Here is a 20,615-nt window from a genome sequence, read left to right as displayed (position 1 = left end):
ACAGGGAACTATATTCAATACCCTGTAATAACCTACAATGGAAAAGAATATGAAAAAGAATATACATGTGTATGTATAACTGAGTCCCTGGGCTGTACACTAGCAATGGACACAGCATTGTACATCAACTAACTCCAGTTTAAAAACTAATAATTTCTCCTTCTTATAAAGGCAGTACTTTACCTTGTTTCTCTACTGGCATTTAAAAAATATGTAGCCTCCCTTTCTCGACCCCAATCTCCTTGGTAACAGGATTGATAGTTCACTCTCCTTTGTTGTCTTCCAAAGTAGTCAGTTCTTACGGTAGATGCTCATTAAAGCACTGAAAAATGAATCAAGGCATGAAGGCTGGAGAGATGGGAACTTCACCTATCTTCAGAATCAACAGCTCTATGCATATGATAATCAATTTAGAATATATTTGAAGATGACACCTGAGTTGTGTGTTAGCTACATAAACAGGGATGGGGAGGACCAGAATTTATGAAGTGACTGCTGGGTACCAGGACTTTTATGGTATGACATGTTGCTCTCATACCCTAATAAATACCATTGTTCCTATTCTCAAGTGGAGATACTGAGGCCCAGAATTGTTTAGAAATTTTTCCCAAGTTCAGACACTGATGGTTGGTTAAAGAGAGGACCAAACTCAGTTCCATTTCACCTCATGTGGTAGCATAAACACAAGAAATCCCCTCCAATTGTACTATAAGAATGAGAAATTGTCTAGCGTTTGGCTATGTAAGAAACCAGTTCAAAATACAGTAATAATCCTGAGGTCACCTTTTAGTGACACAGCCTGTCACCCTGTCATTCACTGGGTTAGCATTTTCTGGGTGAAGCCAGGAGAGCCAACCAGCCCATCCTAAAGGAGACCAGTCCTGGGTGTTCATTGGAAGGACTGATGCTGAAGCTGAAACTCCAATACTTTGGCCACCTGATGCATAAAGCTGATTCATTAGAAAAGACTCTGATGCTGGGAAAGATTGAGGGCAGGAGGAGAAGGGGACGACAGAGGATGAGATGGTTGGATGGTATCACCGACTCAATGGACATGAGTTTGGGTAAATTCCGGGAGTTGGTGATGGACAGGGAGGCCTGGCGTGCTGCAGTCCGTGGGGTTGCAAAGAGTCGGACACGACTGAGCGATTGAACTGAACTGAACTGAACTGAGTGAATCCTTGGACCCATTTTCCCAAGAGGACATGGATTTCACGGTTACTATCACTGTTACTATTTTCTTGTTCTTCACGTGGTCAATCATCACTAATTGTGAAATGCTACCTGCTGACTTAGCAAACGTCTTCAAAAGTGGTATTGTGTGCTAATAGAACCTAACTATTAGAAGAGAGAGCGTGAAAGGCTTAGGGTCAATCCTGGAAGGAGGTGGAGGCGGATAAACCCAAGCCTGCTTCATGAATCAAGGCGATAACAACTCCAGCAAAAATGAGAAACTCAGACATTAAGGCAGTTTGTTAGGCATTTACCACTTCATAGAGCTGATCATTATGAGGGAGTTTAACCAAGGGATATTATTCGTGAACGCTGTAGGGCCTGGGTGAGACAGGTAAGGAGAGCGCCGGCATTAAGCAGAGCGCCGCTCACCTCGGAGGGTTCACCCCTGGGCGCTTACAAGCTGAAGGCTCAGAAGAGCAGAGGGCAGCTGCCCTGAAACCCAAGCAGATACTTCAGAGGGACTGCTCCTCCAGATGTGCAAAATGCCAATTCTCACCTTTCCTCTTGCAGGCACCTCGATACTTTACCTTGTCAACACCTGTCACTATAATTGGCAGAGGTCATTACAAGGTCTTGTAGCTCCATCAGCCCATTAAGATAGTTAATACACCCTGGCATCTTAACAGTTGTTGGGCTTTCTGGTTTGGTTTTTTGTTTTGTTTTGATTTTTTTACTTCACTGTTTCAAGTTGTGAATAAACTCTACCAAAATCTAAATTCTTTGGATCTGCCGAGTGGGATAACATTTCAAGGCACATCTTCAGGCTTTATAGGGTGTGCGATTCATAAAACTCAAGTCACAACAAATGTCCCATTTCTTAAACAGCTGTCTACTCTCAGATCAAGGAGCTGGAAAGAGTCACGCAGCTAGAGGAAGGTGAAAACCGGAGAAGTAGATACATATTTTCTCTAACTCAAGGCTGGTGAAATTAATGTAATCCTGGCTTCAGTGGAGAGTTTCGATTGCTCACGCCCATGTCCTCAGAGACAGACACAAGCAGAGAGATTGAGTTTCTGGAAAGTGGAAAAAAAAAAATAGAAATTTGATTTTTGACAATACTCCTTGGAGAGAATTCACAAGTGTGCCTTCAACCAATAGTAGGTAGGTTTCTAGAAATCTCTGCATTGGGTAATTCATAGTAAAGACAGAGTAAAATCTATATATAAAAATGAAACTTGTTACTAATGGATGTCCTATCTAAGGATCAGCTAAAGGGAAATGTCATCTTGTCTGATCACTAAGGAGCTGGGAAGCAGTGAGGTTTATTTGTAAATTAACAATAACAATACTAGATGACACATATTTAAGTTCCACACAGTGTTCTAAGCACATTTAATCCTCTCAATCACCCAACGAGGTAGGTACTGCAATTATCCTCATTTTACAGGATAAACTTAGAAACAAAAGTTCAACAACCTGCCCACGGTCACACACCTGACGAGCGCTGACACAGGCCGCCTGGCTCCACAGCCCAGACTCTTACCCAATAAACGCTGCAAGTTCTTGTATTTAAACAACGGTATATTTTTTAATATAAGAAACTTTATCCGAAGTTTGAGAATGTGAGAGATGGAAGAAAAGAAATAGAACTGTGCTACAAACCGCCCATAATTGATTGGATGCTATATTTTCAACAATTTCTTATTGCTTTCTCTCCATCTTGCCTGTTGCATGGACTATGTCTTATTTATTTTTGTCTTCCACAATTATTTATAAAACAGATATTATGTTTCCCATTCAATTAGTATCTATAATAAATTGTTCACAACGATCTTTAAATACATTCTTACCTGATTATTTAAAAAGAAAGCCAAACTTTTAATGATCTCTTTTGTTTTGTCCAGTTTCTCTTTCCACATGGTGATCATTAGCTACAGCCTCTTTATTTAAAAATTTTAAAACCTCCTTTTCAGAATTACTTTATTGAAAACATCGCTTCCTTAATAAAAAAATCTAGTCACCAGCATCAATTCTTAATCACTTCAATGTTCACTGCACTTTATTCATTTATTACTTTATCTTTATCTTCAAGGCTTAGTTAGCACTAATCATTTTCCCTGAAATTTCCTATTCTTGAATTTTTATATTGTCTCACTTCTTAGTCATCTAGAAGCCGTATCTTTGCAATTTTTACAGAAAATACTCTTAGTTGTTCTATTTTCTGATACTTTGCCGATTTTAAAATGTTCTTCTGTTGTTTTTACACGTAAGGCAATAATTGGGTAGGCATAAACTTGCAGAATCAAACTTGTTTCTCTAAAATTGTGTAGAAATTGACCAATGGTCTTAAAAAGTTCTTGTTCTAAATAAGAAATATGAAGGTAATCTACAAGTGTGTGTGTGTGTGTGTATAATGTATTCTTAGATACTTGAAGGAATTTTGTTTGTCCTAAAATTTAAAAATTAACCAGCCTATGACCAGACATTTATCTCCATTCCTTAATTTTGCCCAAAAGAAACCTTACAATATCATTATAGTTTTTATATAGAGAAAATGTTCTTCGGTTATAACTTTTTTACTTCTGATCCACTTGCTTTATTTTCAAGGAAACATCCATTATTTTATTCACGAATTTAAGAAATATTTATATAACACTAATAGTATATACTGTGTATTAACTGCTCTGTTAGGGGTAGGGTTACAATAAGATGTTTATTGCTCTCAAGAAGCTTACATTCTAAGTCAGAGCTCCATAATTTGCCCATTTTTCTCTTCTCCTTTGAACTTTTATTCATTTTCTTTGGATGTTTAGACTAGTTACGGTTTTTCTTCTGTATCCCTTATTTCCACTTTTGCAAAACAGAAATTTCATCTAATGAATTTTTTATTTGATCACAATCTACTCTTATTTTTACCTGTTTAATTAAAAACAATACAGTCTGTCCTGCTATACTATTATAATTGCATTCCTAAGAAGACTTGTATTATCAAAAGGCTATTATAAAAACAGTTATTTCAAGGAGAAAAGGGACTAGGGGCTGAACAGTTTCAAATGCACAAAAATAAGATAATTTTTACCACAGTAATGTCAATAAGTGTGCTTTTATATCTCTGTTTTTAACTCAAATTATGATTAATAAATTTTTCTTTCAAAATCAGTAAATACAGTTCTCAACATTACTGACCAAGTAATGTTAGATTTACAATGTAAAGTAAGACCACATTTTAGATAAGAGGTTTCTAGGACCATGAAATAAATTGTTACAGTTTGCAACTATCCGAGGTGAGGAAAGAACTATAACAGCAATTGAACATTGAGCCATTCAAACAAATCTAATCCAATTATTTGTATGGAATAATTTGCTTCCACAGGTATAACTCAGGTTCTAAATATGCCATCTGTTAAAACTAACAATGGCCAGTAAAATGCAAAGTAAAGTGAAGTCGCTCAGTCGTGTCCAACTCTCTGTGACCCCATGGACTGTAGCCTACCAGGTTCCTCCATCCATGGGATTTTCCAGGCAAGAATACTGGAGTGGGGTGCCATTTCCTTTTCCAGAGGATCTTCCTGACTCAGGGATCGAACCCGGGTCTCCCGCATGGTAGGCAGACGCTTTACCATCTGAGCCAAGTGGTTTTCCCTTGGAAAAATGCAAAGATTATCTTAATCTATTAGTGGTGTTATTTCCAATTCCACCTACAGAGGAAAAGCTCCCGTGCCTTCAGCGTACTTCCATGCAATTCCCCGTCTCCTATAAGCCGACAGAGTCAACTGTTAGCACTTACAAAGAAAACAAAGGAGAAAACAAAAAAGAACGAAGGAGCACATTTGGGGATGCTCAGATATTTCAAGTCATTCATGCACAAGGCCCAAGAAGTCATCGAAGGGGAGTCCTGTGTTTGACCATTAAAATGCAATTCTGCCCAGGAGTAACTTTTACTCTGCTAGCGTAGGAAACTCCCAAAGTATGCCAGGGCAGGCAACACAGAAGGCCCAGAAACAGCTTACAGTAGGAATGTGACAAAGTAGACTCTTCACTCCTTCCAATATCTGGAATACACTTCTCTCTCATATTTTTATTGTTGATGCACAAAATTCTTTTGCAGATGGTTTTAAAGCCTTTAAAAAAGTAATTTGCTGGAGGAGTGTCTTCATATATTGCAACTCATTCGGTGTCTTCACAGAAGTCCCCCAAATTGGAATCTTAAAATATGCATATTGGGATGAAAAAAAAATCCAGCTTAAAAACAGTTTCGTTAAATGTCTGTTTTTCTAATCCAATGAATGATTTAAAAAATTAACTTCATTGTTTTTTAATTTACCATCTGTTAACTCAATAAATATGAATTCTTAAAGTTAACCTAATTGTCTTGAAATTTGCTGTTTTTGAAGCTGATTAAAGTTACTTAAATTAATTTTATTGCATATCCAGACTAGAACAAAGCATGTCTGCATTTGGATAGATCTTGGCTAATAATTCAAAAATAAATTTGCCCATTTAAAAAATAAACTAATTTTGTTTATGGTCTTTAATATGTATCAGTCAACTGATAGAAATGCAGAGATGCTGAGATTAGATAACCAAAGAGACAGTATATCAACACATTAAAACTTGCAGTCCTTAAAAACTGACCAAGTACAAACTTCATCTACTCTGACTCCAGTGCTATAACGAGGGAATGTCAGGTGAACAGCAGCTGAAATGCAGTCTCTTCTCACCCTGCCGCCTCAGAGACGAAAAGAGCTGCTGTGTTTCCTTAAATACAGTCCTTTGGTCAGTTTGTTGGACCAGGGGTGGTCATGGCCCCAGGTGCAGCAAGCAGACTCTTCCCTGAGAACTGTGGGAGACAGAAAGGCAGTCCTGTCTCTGGGTGGCTCTGCTGGGATATCCAAGGCTCAGTAACAACCTGCAACCATGCTCAGCTACATAAGCAGGAGAGGAGCAGCGGGACAGCCACAGGAAGAAAGACAAAGGGGAGGTTTGGAGAAAGGAGACTGATGGCCGCCCTTCAGTTCTTCAGCACTTCCTGTCCTGGTGGCCCCATCACACCCCTGACTCTGGATCTCATGAAAAGCCCCAGAGGGCTTTTCCATTTTCTGCTCAAGCTCAGAGTCTGTTCTAGCATTTACAAGTCAAACCAGTTTGAACCAAGGCACGAGAGAGGACATCCTCTTGACGGCGACGCTTGCTTAATCATGGATTCCCAGGCTTTCCGTGCAGTTCAGTCGCTCAGTCGTGTCCGACTCTGCGACCCCATGGACCCCAGCACGCCAGGCCTCCCTGTCCATCACCAACTCCCAGAGCGTACTCAAACTCATGTCCATTGAGTCGGTGATGCCATCCAACCATCTCATCCTATGTCGCCCCCTTCTCCTCCCACCTTCAATCTTTCCCAGCATCAGGGTCTTTTCCAATGAGTCAGTTCTTTGCATCAGGTGGCCAAAGTATTGGAGTCTCAGCTTCAATATTAGTCCTTCCAATGAATATTCGGGAGTGATTTCCTTTAGGATGGACTGGTTGGATCTCCTTGCATTCCAAGGGACTCTCAAGAGTCTTCTCCAACACCACAGTTCAAAAGCATCAATTCTTCGGTACTCAGCTTTCTTTATAGTCCAACTCTCACATCCATACGTGACTACTGGAAAAACCATAGCCTTGACTAGACGGACCTTTGCTGGCAAAGTAATGTCTCTGCTTTTTAACATGCTGCCTAGGTTGGTCATAACTTTTCTTCCAAGGAGTGTCTTTTAATTTCATGGCTGCAGTCACCATCTTCAGTGATTTTGGAGCCCCCCCCAAAATAGTCTGCCACTGTTTCCACCATTTCTCCATCTATTTGCCATGAAGTGATGGGACCGGATGTCATGATCTTAGTTTTCTGAATGTTGAGATTTAAGCCAAGTTTTTCACTCTCCTCTTTCACTTTCATCAAGAGGCTCTTTAGTTCTTCTTCACTTTCTGCCATAAGGGTGGTGTCATCTGCATATCTGAAGTTATTGACATTTCTCCCAGCAGTCATGATTCCAGCTTGTGCTTCTTCCAGCCCAATGTTTCTCATGATGTACTCTGCATATAAGTTAAATAAGCAGGGTGACAATATACAGCCTTGACGTACTCCTTTTCCTATTTGGAACCAGTCTGTTGTTCCATGTCCAGTTCTAACTGTTGCTTCCTGACCTGCATACAGATTTTTGAGGCTTTAGTCATTCCCTTTTCTTTAATGAGGAGAATTTTTAATATGTAATTTATCTAGTTTTTTTCTTTATGATTATCATTTTTCAGGCTTTTTTAAGCAAACTTGGTCTATGTTCAATGTATGCTTTAAAACATAAAGCTCTAAAAGTTCAGGGTTTCAGCTTCCACATTTACAGCTGTAATTCGTTGCTGCTGCGCTGCTGCGTATGGTGTGAGGCAGGGATCAAGGGCTTCTAGTTTGCTTTCCCTGTGGATGTCTAGCCATTCTAGTACCACAGGTTGAAAACACTTCCTCTGGCACAATGGGCTGCTTTGGAGAAGATGAAACCAGGAAGGGAGGGCATGGAGAGACCATCTGAACTTGAATTAATGACAATACTGAAATGAAGAGGTAGACTTCGCTTATTTTACTCATCTTACTGAGTTTAAGAAAACACAGTAGTCTCTTCACTTAAGAAATTAATGTATAGAACAGTCTTTTGGACTCTGTGGGAGAGGGAGAGGGTGGGATGACTTGGGAGAATGGCATTGAAACATGTATAATATCATATATGAAATGAGTTGCCAGTCCAGGTTCGATGTACGATACTGGATGCTTGGGGCTGGTGCACTGGGATGACCCAGAGGGATGGTATGGGGAGGGAGGAGGGAGAAGGGTTCAGGATGGGGAACACATGTATACCTGTGGTGGATTCATGTTGATATATGGCAAAACCAATACAATATTGTAAAGTTAAAAAATAAAAAATCCAAAAAAAAAAAAAACCTACTCAGAAAAAAACAGAAAGAAAGAAATGAATGGGCTGACAGTCCATTCATTAGAATTCCCTTCTGCCATGAACTTGCACGTAATCCACCTGAAACGTGTCCGATGGCCAGGAGTTAGCTCAGCTTTCTGCCGTATGTTGTTGGCAGCGTATCCTTCTGCATTGTGGGTATAGCGTGCATCCCTTAGTGTTCCAGACAGTAACTGAGATCGAGAGGAGGACTGTACCTGTCAGGTGGGATAGACTGTATCTGCCCAAGAGTATTGAGTAAAACCAAGCTGAAAACCAGGTCCAAGTAGGAGTAAATGCTGGCCCTGCTTGTTCATTCACTCTGTCCCACTTTTTTGCAACATCACTGGAGCTTTTATTGTCCTTTCAGTTGGATAAATCAACGCCTAAGTTATCTTAGAATAATTACTCAGATCTTAATAACCTTAATGTGTTAGAAAGGATCCCAAACTATGAATGACTCTCAAAATCCATTGATTTGCAATATGCAAGTCACAGGTGAGTTGCATATAAATCATCCTTGTGGAACACATAGAAAATGTTTAATATCAGCCAAAAACACTGGAGATCAAACCAGTCAATCCTAAAGGAAATCAGTCCTGAATATTCATTGGAAGGACAGATGCTGAAGCTGAAACTCCAACACTTTGGCCACCTGATGGGAAGAAATGACTCACTGGAAAAGACCCTGATACTGGGAAAGACTGAAGGCAGGAGGAGAAGGGGACGACAGAGGATGAAATGGTTGGATGGCATCACTGACTCAATGGACATGAATTTGAGCAAACTTCGGGAGATAGTGAAGGACAGGCAAACCTGGCATGCTGCAATCCAAGGGGTTGCAAAGAGTCGGACATGACTGAGCTACTGAACTGAACTGAAAAACACTGGGGTAAGTGGATGAGGCAACTGGGTCAGGGACTGTAATAACCCAAGCCTTTCCCAGGCCCTGTTGGATCTCCTGGAAAGCTGAAGGCCTCAATGTATCGACACATATGTTGTCCGTCTGTAACAGAGCAGTTGGCTCATTCTCATCTGCTGCTGCTGCTGCTGCTGCTGCTAAGTCACTTCAGTCGTGTCCGACTCTGTGTGACCCCATAGATAGCAGCTCACCAGGCTCCTCTGTCCACGGGATTCTCTAGGCAAGGACACTGGAGTGGGTTGCCATTTCCTTCTCCATCATTCTCATCTAAGTGCTTCCAAAAAATGTCAGGTAGTGGCTGGAAATCTACAGTTCTGGTCAATTTGCATCCACTTTTCCTGTTTCTGGAAACATAATCCCATTTATCTTGGAGAATCATATCTCCTTCACTGCAGACTACTTGATTTGGGTAGGATGGCTACATTCATGAATCCAAGGTGGGCATTTGACCCAAGACTAGTGAGTCAGAGTACCACAGCCCCTGACCAGGGTGATGAGCCCAGGTCTGGGTATAGGATGTAAGTTGATCCAGTCACAACCAGGTATAATTCTTTAGCTCGAAACTTTGAGAAAGAGGGAAGCTCTTTGGGCTGGGGTTCCTATGTCAGAAGAATAGAAGCCTGGAAGGGTAGCTTGCTCCAGCGAAGGGACAATCAGACCGAGAATCAAGTTAAAACAGAAGAAAGCAGAACCAAGAGATAGTTGGTGACACTGTTTGAGCAGCTGGATCTACCTATGCCGAAAGCAGTCCTCACACAGCATTTTCAGCGTGTGGGTGCGAGTGAGAATGTGTATGTACCAGGGAGAGTAAACAAGGAAGTAGGCACCTCAGTTTTGGGTTGCATTTTCCCCCTTACAGCCCTCATTTCTCAAATCCGTGGGGATTGCTGGATCCCAGCTTGTTTCTACTGAACCTGAATGCACGGACTTACAGCCGAGGAACCTGCATTGCAATGAGCATTCTAGCTAATTCCTGAACACACTCAAGTTTGAGATGTGCTGTTCCAATTTTATGGCTTAGGAAATTGAGATAATGAAGATTAGGTGTCCATCACAAGCTCTTTCAACAGCACGTGTTTATTCTAGGTATGTGGGAATGACATTTGGGAAGACATCCACAAACGAGCTGATGAGTTACAGAACCAGAACTAGAATTCTGTTCCTGGTGACCTGACCTTCCCAAGCTTCTGCTTTAATACATTTCTTCCTGACTTTTCATCTAAACTGTGAACGCTGACTAATGGCAAAGATTCTGCATTTGGGCAGCATTCACGGCATATAAAAATAGGTATTCTAACCACCTTGAGGTAAATGCTACTAGGTGGACGGTCTGAAATTTGCAAATGTTTCCATCAAAGCAATGGAGGATACAGAGCAGCAGAAAGAAACAAAGGCAGTCCCCACGCAGGTCCCACCCCTCCCTGTCCAAGTCTCAAAGACACTTCTTTTCCTTAAAAATGCATGCAAAACGTTGTATTCAGTTCCAGGGTATGTAACAGAAAAAGAATTTCTTCCAAAATATTTAAGTAAAAAAATAAATATTCCAGAAGCAGTGGCCATCATTATTCCGGGGCTTTGTTTACCCCTGGCACACCAGCAAGTCACCCAGGAGGGACTTGCTCCTACCCCACTTACATTCCAGTCAATTCATTTTTATTTTTCTTTAAACCCCAGGATTTCTTTTCTACTAGAATTATTCATAATGAAAACATTAACAAAAGAAGCAATTGTGAGCCTTTATTGAGTACCAACTGTGTTGAAACACTGGGCATATACTTACCAGAGGAGGTGGTTAAAATGATTATTTCCATCACAAGGATAAGAAAGTTGAGGCAGAATATTAGGAGACTTGCTCTAGGTCATACAGGTAGTTGAACCAGGATTAGAATCTAGGTAGTCAGACACCCAAGGCTCAGTTCAGTTCAGTCGCTCAGTTGTGTCTGACTCTTTGTGACCCCATGGGCTGCAGCACGCCAGGCTTCCCTATCCATCACCAACTCCCAGAGCTTGAACTCATGAACATCTAGTCAGTGATGCCATCCAACCATCTCATCCTCTGTTGTCCTCTTCTCCTCCTGCCCTCAATCTTTCCCAGCATCAGAGTCTTTTCCAATGAGTCAGTTCTTCACATCAGGTGGCCAAAGTATTGGAATTCCAGCTTCAACATCAGTTCTTCCAAAGCATATTTAGGACTGATCTCCTTTAGGATGGACTGGTTGGATGTCCTGCAGTCCAAGGGACTATCAAGAGTCTTCTCCAACACCACAATTCAAAAGCATCAATTCTTCGGTGCTCAGCTTTCTTTATAGTCCAGCTCTCACATCCATACATGACTTCTGGAAAAACCACAGCCTTGACTAGATGGACCTTTGTTGGCCAAGTAATGTCTCTGTTTTTTAATACGCTGTCTAGGTTGGTCATAGCTTTTCTTCCAAGGAGCAAACATCTTTTCATTTCATGGCTGCAGTCACCATCTGCAGTGATTTTGGAGCCCAAGAAAATATAGTCTGTCACTGTTTCCATTGTTTCCCCATCTATTTGCCATGGTATGATGGGACCAGATGCCATAATCTTAGTGTTTGAATGTTGAGTTTTAAGACAGCTTTTCACTCTCCTCTTTCATGTTCATCAAGAGGCTGTTTAGCTCCTCTTCACTTTCTGTTCTGCCCATTGATTTATTCTGAAGTTTGCTGAAAATAGTATAGTTTGTTCATGCTGCTCCACTGTCTTCGAAACTCACAGAATATATAAAATAGGTGTGTTTTATCCTATAGAGATTAAACCTCAGGAAAGCTGAGCTAAAAAATGACAATTTGTAGAGCGAGTTGTTGAGAATTTAAAGATTTCATTGTCCAGTGAACCGAGTGGCTTGGAGAATCTGGATGTGCCCAGGGGGACAGAACCTACAAGAAACCGCCACACCTTATGAAAAAATACCCAGTGATTCTAAGATTTTATAGGAGTTTATGGGAGAGTGTGGGGAGTTCTTTCAGACTGCTGACTGTGGAACGGCAGACAAGTATGGTTTCAAAGCAGGAGAGAAGCTGTGAGAAAGAAGAGTTCAGTGGACTCACGCTTTTTTAACTGAAAAATTAACAACATTGAGACAGTCTTAGGCATATGGGTAGGACAGACTGAGTTATAATATACTCTGGGGGATAGTAATAAGGAGCTTGGCTTTCACTAGAAACATACATAAGCTATCCAAATGGGTCTCTACAGTTTCACGGAGCCCGAGAGTCCAGTTGTAGGGCCTGGAATAAGATCCATCTGTTCAGCTGGCATTCCTTAAGAAGGTGGACAGATCAGAAAGCTCAGTCCTAGGGAGTAGATATTCTGACAGCTGCTGATCTTTGTGTCCTGCACTGAATGATTTGTGCATTAAAAAACAAACAAACAGTAATATTTATCAGAGAGTGATACAGAAAAATTGTATCCAATCAAGAAAAGATCATGGTGCATCCACATTGCTGCAAGGGCATTACTCCATTCTTCTTCATGGCTGAGTAATATTCCACTGCTTACACATACCACATCTTCTTTATCCATCCATCTGTCAGAGAAAACTAAGTCAGGCAGAGAAAGACAAGTATGATATCACTCATATGTGAAGTTTTAAAAAAATGATATAAATGAACATGTTTCCAAACAGACATAGACACACAAATTTTGAAAATAAACTTACAGTTATCAAAAGGGAAATGGATGCAGCAAGGAGGAATAAGTTAGGAGCTTGGGATTAACACACACACTACTATATATAAAACAGACAACAACAAGGGCCTATTGTACAGCACAGGGAACTCTACTCAATATTCCATAATAACCAATACGGGAAGTGAATCTGAAGAAGAATGAATATATGCATACGTGTAACTGAATTACTATGCTGTACGCCGAAAACCAACACGATGCTGAAAACAACGATATGCCAAGAAATTTTTTTAAGTCATTAAAATAAACCATCATTGTGGTCTTGAAAAACAAACAGTCTAGCAAAGGAAGGGCATAACATAAGGAGGACTCAAAACGTGTGTCCCTCCTCTGAACATTTCTTCTCTTTCGTTCATTAGTTTTGTAAATATTTATTGGGTCTCCCCCATGCATGGCCTTCCCAGGTGCTGCAGTGGTTAAAAATCTGCCTGCCAATGCAGGAGATGCAGGAGACACCAGTTCAGTCCCTGGGTTGGGAAGGTCCCCTGGAGGAGGAAATGGCAACCCACTCTGGTATTCTTGCCTGGAGAATCTCAAGGACAGGGGAGCCTGGCGGGCTGCAGTCCATGGAGTCACAGTCTGACGTGACTTAGTAACTGAGCACGCGTGTACCCTATATACTCGGAAGGTTGTGTCCTTATCAAGGGCTTTGCATCATCACTCAAATGGTTATGAAGTATCGGCTAGACTCTCCTGGCTCCAAGATTTTCCTGTCCACTCTGCCTCCTGAGGGATCCTTCTAGAGGGACCTGACGGTATTATCCTATCTTTATACGCTTTAATGACTCCCTGGCTCCTGCAGCAAGAGACATGCAACTGGGGATCCTTAAGCTGGTTTTGACCCATAGACATGTTTTCCCTCTATGTGTGTTCTTTAAAATGTGGATAAGTCCTCAACATGTAATGTTTTAATTTTTCATATAAATCTGAATCAGCAGCTTCTCTTTAAAAGTTGGAAGGTCTTACATCCGGCACCACTGGCCAAACTGACCACTACATTTAGACAAAGAACCTCTTCTCCTGCTTGCCACAGTCCCTAATGGCTTCAGCTCCACCTGCTTTGTTCATTTACATTCATGCTTGGACCAAGGGAGATGTAAGAGTTTGAAATCCCTTGAGGGACGGGATAATGTCTATGCAGAGTATGTCTCCGAGGATCTTCACAGCTTGAAGCTCTTTGGTTTCATCCTTTGTAAAGACCCCGTTCCAGCCACAGTGAATTCTCTGTAGTTCACTAAATGACAAGCTTTGTCATCCTCAGGCCCCTGATTCATGATGGACTCTCTGCTTCAACAACCCTCCCTCCAGCTTCCTTTCCTGCCTAAAGGAATCTCATTTATCCTCAAGATCTTAGTCCAATGTCTCCGTGGAACATTCCTCAATCCCACCAGAGAGTTATTTGCCTCTATCCTAGTGTTCCCACAGCACTAGGTGGCTCTATTACTACTGCAATTCTAATAGAAATCAAAATTCAAAATTCTATTTGTCCAGTTGGAAAATATATTTCTTGCAAAGGAGGACTCTATCCACTCCATAGGGCTTCCCAGGTGACTCAGGGGTAAAGAATCTACCTGCCAGTGCAGGAGGCGCTGGTTTGATCCCTGGGTCAGGAAGATGCCCTGGAGAAGGAAATGGCAACCCATTCCAGTATTCTTGCCTGGGAAATCCCATGGACAGAGAAGCCTGGCGGGCTACAGCCCATGAGGTTGCAAAACAGTCAGACACGACTTAGCGACTAAACAACCACCACCCACCTCTATATCCCCAACTCTTCATATGGTGCCCGGCACCTGGTAGGCACACAGTGTTCACCGAATGCACAAAAAGCTGGATGAACGGATGCATGAATGGATACTTCCAGGAGAACGCTTTATCTGTGTCACAAGACTATGACATTTAAAATAAGGGAAGTCATGACTTGAAACCAAATTTCAAAGTTTGATAATGATCATGACATCTCCAGATAGCAGCTCTTAAAAGTTCCTGTTCATCTCAGCCTTTCAGGGAAAACAAGCCTTGAGACAATGAAATATAAACAACAGAAGTAAGTGCATTTTAAGTAAAAGAGACTTAAAATCAATAGGGCACCACGTCTCGGTGTGGAGGGGCGAATGATCATGCTGCATTCAGAGAGCTGATGGTGAAAGGACCCAGAGCGTGTCTCTTATTAGCTAGTGGTCTCTCTGGGAGCGCCTGCCCTGAGGAGCGGAACATCTGGGCCCCCGAGTGGCAGGAAGAAATCATTTATCTGGAATGGGCATGTGGACACGAGCCGCCATGAGTAAAGCAGTCCTTAGAGCTGTGCAGCACAGCTCTCCACTATGGAGCACAGACAGCAAGACAGACTGCCCTATCTGGTCTTGAGATGATTCCATGCAGCCACGTCGCTAGTCCTGGACAGTGAGTCGTGAGCCCAGAAGAGGTGTGCCTTGTGGCCGCAGCATTTAAATACCAGCATGAGACTCTCCAGGGTGATCTTCATTCTCCCAGAGCAACATTGTCGGCCTAGGACACGGAAGAGACCAGTCAACCTGCAGCAGACACATCACACACCAAGACAACTTGTGCCATCATGGTTACTAATTCTTGGGACTGTTTGTCACTCCAGCTAACACAGCCTATCCTGACTGATACAACAGATGGCTCTGGTTTGCAGCAAGTGGCAGAACTAAGACTGACAGCTGGACATTTTAGGAAGACTGATTCTCTGCAGTTAGATGTACAAAGTATACAAAGATGGAATGAACTACTTAGGTTATTGTTCATTCATACAGTGTACACTAAATTCTACCCTGGGTTAAGTGTTCTATAGACAAAATCCTCATCTCTTTGGAGGTAAGGGGCAAGCTTCTTTTCACTCAAGATGTTTGTTTGGATGGCCCTGAAAGTTTTGACTCAACGAATTAACTCTAAAAATACCTGCCAACCTGGAACTTCAGGATGTCTATTTCCTCTGGTCTAAAAAAGAAAAAAAAATCTATTTATTTAAAGTATTCCTTTGCCTCAAGCCATTTACTGACCCACTGAGTTGTCTGAATTTAATGTAATTTTCCCAGCAAATAAGTCCCTTGCAGGCCAATACTCTTATTCTTCCTTTGCATCTTTCTCACGCTATTTAGGACACAATAGTTTATTGTCTGTCCTCCTAGGAAAATAGTCAGCATTTGACACTAGCTATTATTATTAACTGATTGATATGTTTCAGATATACTTGTCTTTCAACCATTTAAATTAGGTTTGGACTTGTTTAAAAAACAAAAACAAAACAAAACAAAAGAAACCAAGGAGCACAAATATATTACCCTAATAATTTTCAGGCAAAATGAGTCTTCCTTCTGAAAAAAAAAAAAAACAAAAACCCTTAGCCCTGTACTATCGAATTTGTGGCCAATTACAATATTTCATTAACTCCTTAATTGGGTAAGTGTTTAATGTATTCCTACTATGTGCCAGGGGGAAAGGTTTACATAAGAGTTTACAAGATATGTTATTTCATGTACTGTACCCATTGTTACACAATTCTATGTTGTAATAGTGCCTATGAGTTCTCTGTATAAGACTATTTGCAAGGGGAAAAACAAATTCAAAAAGTTGGAGCAAAACATTCCCTTGGTTTACCACCTTAAATTCTGAGGGTGTGGTGAATGACTTGGGGTAGTAGATGAGTAATGTAAAAGTATGTAAGGGAGAAGAAACAACCTTTTTTTTCAATATTTCCATTTCTGCTAAGCTTCATTTCAGGCTTTCAGAATTGGAGAATCAGCTGCCTGCTATAAGAAATTGCTAATAAGCAGCAATTAAAGACTGAGAATTTATTCTTTCCATTCCAAACCTGATGTCATCCCCAGATGGAGATATTGGTACTAGTTAGGCTATTCAGCATTTTGGTAAATGAAGGCAGAAGGATTTGGTGTCTTTTGGATCCTGTGGAGGCAGAAAAGTGGTCCAGGAAGAAACACTTGTGTTTGATTTTGTTTTGCCCACTGGGATCATTTACACCTTTTTGCTTTGCTTTAGAACCAGGAGCTGAGGTGGGCACCTGTGTCTTAAAAAGCAAGGTGCCAGTTCTCTAAAAGAACACTAATTCATGAACTTTCTACATTCTTCCGTCTTTGCGATTGCCGACTCTGCATAAAATGACAATCAACTGAAAAAGACGGATCAATTCCAGTGAATTCAATACCCATTAATAGAAAAGAATGGGCATATCAGAAGCCAGGGTGAAGACAAGCGCTGCCCTCCTTTTATTTAGAAAAACCACACAGAAATACAGCACAGTCGATGTGCTGTTACCAGGACTTGAAAGTAGATTCAACCACCGTGTAAAAGATAAAGCAAGCCGGCAAGGACATCAGGATTTTCCCAGGGTGCCTTATTCATAGACATCTGACAGAAGAGGACCTCACAGAGCTTTGAGGAAAAGCTGAGTTCTCAGCCCACAGCCACTTTCCAGGAACTTCCCTGCAAACAGTGCTCTGTACTGGCGGGACGGAGATCTGAGCCTTCTGCCTCCTGCTCCCGGAGCTTCCCTCGAAGCACAGTTATTTACGGGGGCTTCATGAGAGAGCCAGCCGTAAGTGAACGGAACTCAAGAAAGTGCAGCTTCTAAAAAATACACCGGGGCGCCTCTGCGGTCCTTACTGTTACAAACTGACGTTTGACAGTTCAAGCCACAAACTTAACTACACACACACACACACACACACACACACACACACACACACAGAAAAACACCTCGTTTCCCCAATTTCCTTAACTTTGAGTAAACAGGAGTCATTTTCTGTGGTCATACTCCTTGCGAATTTCCCAAAGACAAAACGACACAAAAGACCTGTGAGCTCCCTTAGGAAAAGAGGACAAACCGAGTTCCCGTTTCTCCTCAGCCCGGGGTCCTCGGTCACCCAGCCCCCCGAGGCCTGTGGCGTCTCAGTCCCCTCTGGAAAGGTCCCCTCGCCCCGCTCCCCGAGTCCCCAGTCATTTCAGCCTCCTGACTTGCCCTTTGTGCTCCCTGCTCTGTGGAGCGAGTGGCCCTCAGTTTAGGCGTCTTTGGCCAATGGGGTGAAAAGCAGGAGCGCTGCCCCGGGAGGACATTCAATGAACGAGGAGTGGCGGCGGGGGAGGGGGTCTGCAGGAGGACCCCGACTCGCCCGCCACGTGCTCCGCGGAGGGGGCGCCGCGCTCCCGGATGGGGCGCTGCGGGCCGAGGGTGGGGCGCGGGGAGGGGAGCGGAGCCGCCTGGCGGGCAAGGAGGCCCTCTAGGCGGGATCGTCTCCACCGAGCGCCGCGGAGGGGAGAGCCGGTCCTGCGCCCCGGGCGGGGGGCGAGCCTCCGCCCACCGGCCGGCCTGGGTGGGGGCGCGGCGCGGGGGTCCTCTGCCCTGACTTCCTCCTCCGCTGGCACTCAGCCACAGTCACCCCCGGAGCCCCCCCCGTACCCCCCAAAAGCCCAGCCAAACAGCGAACCGCGGGAGGAAGCCGCCGGCTGCAGGAGGCGGGGTGCGCGCGCGGGGGGCCCGGGAGAGGCGAGGGGCCGGGCTGGCGGCGCCCAGGGCCGCGCCGCGCCCCCCGCGCGCCCACACTTACCCTCGCGCCAGGGTGGTCGCGGCTCCGGCGCCCGTCTCGGCGCGCGCCCCTGGCCGCCCGCTGCGCCCCGGGCCCGGCCGGCGCGCGGGGAGGGAGCCGGGAGCGGCGCGCGGCGGCGGCGGCGGCGGCTAGGGCTCCGGCGCGCCCTGCGGGCGGGCGGCCGCCGAGGCTCCGCCGCCAGGGGGAGAACCGGGCGGGAGCCGGGGCGGCGGCGGCGGCGGCGCGCGGGTCCGCCGAGCCCCGGGCGCAGCGTGCCCGGCCCGGGGCTGCGGCTGGATGCGCGCCCGGGCGGCTGCGGGCTCCCGCGGGGGGCGCCCCGGTGCCTCCAGACCGCGGGCGCCGCCGCCCCCGCCCCCTCCCCCCGGCCGCACCCCCTCCCCCTTCCTTCCCCCGGCCCCGCGCGCTCGCGCGCTCGCTCCGCGCCTCGCTCTCCCCTTTAAACGCCCACTCCGGATGGGAAAAGAAGACAACTTGCAGTCAAGTTGCAATTAACTTCCGCGGCGGCCGCAGCCCGGGCGGCGGCGGCACTGGAGGCCGAGCCCGCCGCCTCTGGAGCCCGACGCCGGCGCGCCCCCCGCCGCCCCCGGCGCCCCAGCCTGAGTGAGTGCCGCTTCCCTCCCCGCCCTCGCTCCTTTCTCTCTCTTTTTTTTTTGGCCCTGTTCGTGCTCTTTTCCCTCGGTCTCTGCTTTGCTCGGAAGCGATCCAAACTTCACCGCGGGACCCGCGCGCGGGGCGCCTCGTGGGGGTCGCCCGGCCACAGGGGTCCCCGAGGCCCTCCTCCCGCGCGCGGCGGGATCCGGAGGGACGGCCGGGGGCCGGGGAGGGGAGGGGGCGCCCAGGCCGGGGCCGCAGGGGGCTCACTCGCCCTCCCTCGGGGTGTGGACGCGCGCACACACCTGCCCCGACAGACTACGGCTGAACGAACGCCTCCGGGCCCGCCGTGGGACCCTCTTTGGCAAGAGAAAAGGGGACTCGGGAAGCGCGCCGGGAGCTCGCGGGGACCCGCTGTGTGCGCCCCGGAGCCGGCTTGGCCGCGCGGCGCCCGGCGCGGAGCGGGAAGGTCCCGTCGGCCGGCCGCGTGCATCAGGCTCAGCATCCGTCCCGGCCCGCGCGCCCGCCGGGGGCGGCGAGGGGGGCGCGGGAAGTTTGCGGCAACTTCTCCAGCCCGGAGCCGCTCGGCGCCGGGGCGCTCAACTTGGAGCCGGGAGTTGGAAAGCGGCGGCGCCCGGCGTGTCGAGCCCTCGCCGGCGGTAGGCAGGTGGGTCCTGACCGGCTCCCGGGGCGAACGCGGGCGGGGTTGGGGGTCGGGCTGAGGGCCGCAGGGCGCGACGCCCCCCCTCCCCCTCCGAGGGCCGGGACCGCGCCGGGGCGGCCTGCGGTCCGCGCCGAGTCACCCCCCGCGGCCGCGGCCCGGGCGCCGCGGCCTTCGCGGGGCGCTCCGCCGCCCAGGCTCCGGGGCTGGCGGGGCGCGGGTTTGCACAACCTCGGGGAGAGGGCAGGGCTGGCCGGCGGCTGCTCCGGGCAGTGACAGGCGCGTGCCGGGACCCGGGAGACCCACTGGGCTGGACGCCCGGGCGCCCCCAGAAGCCACGGAGAGGGTCTCGGGGCTCTTGCTAGACGTTTCGGCCCGGATCGCCACTAGAGCGTAGCACCTTTCACTTCTAAGTGTCAACCTCATGATCGCCTCTCAGAGCGCCCTGGTTGGCAACTTGGACCCTGGCGAACTTTCTCCGCAGCATTCCGGATTTTCAGGCAAACGCTGGGAGTCTTGGACTCCACATGGTTGTAAGGAGACCGAGAAAAGCGAAAGACGAAACAAGTCCTAGTCTCAGGAGAGAACCTTTCTGCCCCTACTGGCTGGGGTTCCCTCCTGGGAGGCCAGGGGACCTTACTTTCCCAAGAGGACAGAGAAGGGGTTAGGACCGAGGAACACGCGACTGCTGGGGTCAGGATTTGTCCCAAGCAGGTCCCGAAATCCAGTGTTTGTGCTGCCGACAGTCATTCATGCCGCTGAAATTTTATTGAAATTTACACCCAATCTAAAGTGAATTTTTCTGAGATGTCGGGAATTAAGATTTATTCTGCAGTCAAACGTAGCTTGGGAAAAAAAGAAAAAGATGAGACAGCCAAGGTTGAGGTGTTTGCTCTAAAAATCTTTAATCTGTGTGGTACTCTGCTATGATTTAGCAGCAGTCCTTTATTTCTTTTGCATATTATTTTAGTAGAACAGGAGTACGTTCATATACT

At 45.7% G+C, this 20,615-nt stretch overlaps 1 protein-coding gene and 1 long non-coding RNA gene across 7 annotated transcripts in view; one reads left to right on the top strand and one right to left on the bottom strand.

The window, feature by feature from the left end:
- LOC101908237 (uncharacterized) overlaps positions 1–18,449 on the bottom strand; it is a 47,317-nt gene extending 28,868 nt beyond the window's left edge. For 2 of the 5 annotated variants that reach the window (XR_233496.5, XR_009495786.1), the window contains exon 1: positions 10,853–16,075. This is a non-coding gene — a long non-coding RNA (uncharacterized lncRNA). The other 3 variants (XR_009495789.1, XR_009495788.1, XR_009495787.1) reach the window with 3 other exon arrangements.
- Positions 18,450–18,829: 380 nt separating this feature from the next.
- SATB1 (SATB homeobox 1) overlaps positions 18,830–20,615 on the top strand; it is a 100,131-nt gene continuing 98,345 nt past the window's right edge. Inside the window, exon 1 of one of the 2 annotated variants that reach the window (XM_024988567.2) lies at positions 18,830–18,968. The gene's annotated coding sequence lies outside the window, so the exon portion shown is untranslated. Of the gene's footprint in view, positions 18,969–19,523; positions 19,627–20,615 lie in introns of those variants that run through there. The other variant, XM_024988547.2, reaches the window with a different exon arrangement.

This window comes from Bos taurus, chromosome 1 (assembly GCF_002263795.3).
Source record: "Bos taurus isolate L1 Dominette 01449 registration number 42190680 breed Hereford chromosome 1, ARS-UCD2.0, whole genome shotgun sequence".
NCBI classification, from domain to species: domain Eukaryota; kingdom Metazoa; phylum Chordata; class Mammalia; order Artiodactyla; family Bovidae; genus Bos; species Bos taurus.
Note: the sequence above shows the minus strand (reverse complement) of the source record. Positions and strands in the feature narration are given on the sequence as shown.